The sequence below is a fragment of the Paramisgurnus dabryanus genome, chromosome 8, assembly GCF_030506205.2.
Source record: "Paramisgurnus dabryanus chromosome 8, PD_genome_1.1, whole genome shotgun sequence".
Taxonomy (NCBI): domain Eukaryota; kingdom Metazoa; phylum Chordata; class Actinopteri; order Cypriniformes; family Cobitidae; genus Paramisgurnus; species Paramisgurnus dabryanus.
In genome coordinates this window covers 9396741-9399476 of record NC_133344.1, presented here as the reverse complement: position 1 = coordinate 9399476, position 2736 = coordinate 9396741, and the positions used below count along the sequence as shown (strand labels likewise).

Below are 2736 nucleotides of genomic sequence, written 5' to 3'. Positions count from 1 at the left end.
TAGAAGCCATTCCCATTTAAAGTTCCAGTTTAGTTTGTTTTTGAATGAGCTAGAAGAACTTTTCTTGTAACCCTCCTAAACAACATGTGTTGACGTAGGTTTTGTTTGACATTTTTTTAAGGTTTTCTGACCCAGAGACTCAACTATTTTCTGCAATTCTCCAGCTGTGACCCTAGGAGAGTCTTTAGCTACTCAAACTCTCCTTCTCACCGCACATTAGGACGATATAGGCATACGTCCTCTTCCAGGCAGTTCTGTAACATTTTCTGTTGGTTGGAAATTCTTAATTCTTATCGAAATGGGAATTTTCACTGCTCTAGCTCTTTTCTTCAAGCTCAATTATCTTTTGCTGCACATCAGAATATATTCTTTGGTTTTTCTCATTGCGATGCATGATTAATTTGAATTTGGGCTTTGTTTCCCCTCCTCTTTATATTTCTGTGAAACAAAGCCAGAGCTGAATCATGAATGCAGAAATGACCACGAAAAATCTGTTTTAAGTTATGGTTATAAGTTCTGAGTTACTGTATGGTAGAAAGATGTTGGATGCACAGTTCCTGTCATGGGTTTTGCTTCTGAAACTGCATTTTTTTGTCACCCCACAAGTTTTGGGGTAGGGATCAGGGGAATAAGCTGGCTACTCCATAACCTCAATCCTTTTTGTCTGAAACCAAGATTTTGCCCTTTTGCTTGTGTGTTTGAGCTTGTTGTCTTGTTGAAACACATTTTAGGGGCATTTCCTCTTCTGCAAAGGGCAACATAATCTTTTCAAGTATTCTGATCTAAACTGATTCATGTTCCCCCGATAAATAGGCCCAACATGGTAGTATGAATACCGTGATTTTTACACCACTGATTTTAAAGATATCTGTCTTTCCCCATTCAAGTAGATAGGACTTTAATCTTGCATGACTAAAATAACTACCCAGAGGTGTTGCAAACATACCCATCTAGTGGCACGATGTTGGTAGTTATTTACTTTATTAATGTTCAGTGGGGAAATTGCCAGACATAACCGTATAAAAAATACAAACATGTAAATGATTTGATTGAGATGTTGTTTATTTTATTTTTGAGTTCCTCAGTTGTAGAAAAATATACCTTGTAATGCACTGTAAGTCACTTTAGACAAAAATGGCAACCTAATGCATAAATTAAAATGATGACTTACATGTTCTATCACATACATGTGTATTTTCTCAAGTCTTTTGTATTGGGCGGTATAGGTGAGTATTCAATGGGGATTTTTCATTTTCATCCTGAATTCACTGCAGTTTATGGCTGTCTGTGCAAAAGGCTGTTTTCAAATATGTTGCATCAATGGTCACACCAACAAATTCAGGAAGAAGGCTGATCAAGAATCAGTATAAATACGTCACATCTACTGCCTCTGTTGCGGTTCACCCACAGCTTTCACACATACACCATGGTAAGTACATCCACCAGCAGATTATTTATTTCTTATTAAGCAAAGTAGTTTTTTAATTTTCGTTTAAAAAAGTGTTTTTTCAAGAATTGGAGCCTTTATTGCTTTTTGTTGATCCACACTGATCCTGACATAAACATCACATTGCTCTGTTTATGTTTGTGTTGTATTTTGTGATTTGAACAGTTTGCTGTATCTGCGAGTAGCGTTGTATTGCTCTTTCTGCTTCATCACACAACACTGGACAGTGTGGATGGACAGATCATTGACAGTAATACTCTTGCTCGCATTATTGCCTTCTTTGAGCAGAAGTAAGTTTTTATTTTTGATGTTTTTACAGCACAACAATTTGTTTACATTAGGTAAAAATATCAGTCATTCATGTCTATCAGTCATATTTCGTTCTTGCTTTATAACTTACTACACATTATTGTTTTTCAGCTATAAGAGAGTCGATGAAAATGGAAATGAACGTCAGTATGCTGTAGCCATCAATGTACCAAAGCATCAGTGTGAATCTAGATTCAACCCTTTCAGGGACCCATTCCTAACTGATGTGTCTCCAGAAGATGTGAAAAAGAGCTTTGATAATGAAAATTATCCAGTTTACGAAGGTACAGAGCTCATAGCTGCAGGAGTTAAGAAAACTAAAAACGACATCCACTCTGAGCGTCTCCTGCTTCTTAACCCCACTGATAAAAAATCAGAAACACCCATGCAAAAACTCTTAAAACAAAGAACAACTGACAGCTGCACTGTTTTCTTTACGCTTAACTCTCCATGCTCAACCGTCTGTCTTGATAGATGTATCCAGTATAACATTCTTGAGGGCCTCAAAACCTGGAGTCAACATGTTGGCATTAAAGTATTTGTCTTTAAAAAGTTCTGGGATAAAGATTTGAAACAAGACAGAGAAATACTTGAAGATAGATATAGGGAGATTATTAAAAAAATTCCTCTCTATCGTTGTGAGAATAAGAATGAGTGTCATGCCTGTGGTGGGCAAAAATATACTCCCATGAATGAACGCTGTCTTCCCAGCCCAAAATCCTACAATAATACAATTTCTTAAATTGCTAAATGATTTGACTGTTAGCTGAGGCATTTCATTTTATCCAGATTAAAGGCATGCAGAAAGGTCTGTGAAAAAAATTATTGTTATGCTTGCATTAAAACTAAAAAATATAAATGTCAAAAACGGAAAAAAGCTTTGTGTGTGTTTTACACTTTTGTATTTCTCTGTAATTCCACTGCTTGATACAATGCAAATTTGTGAAAGCGCTATAGAAATAAATTTGCATTGAACATAA

The 2736-nt window shown here is 36.0% G+C and overlaps 1 long non-coding RNA gene across 1 annotated transcript; it reads left to right on the top strand.

The window, feature by feature from the left end:
* On the top strand, positions 1-2736 carry LOC135771869 (uncharacterized). Its single transcript, XR_010543100.2, has 3 exons — positions 1-1429; positions 1613-1737; positions 1868-2736. It is a non-coding gene; the product is annotated as an uncharacterized lncRNA (long non-coding RNA).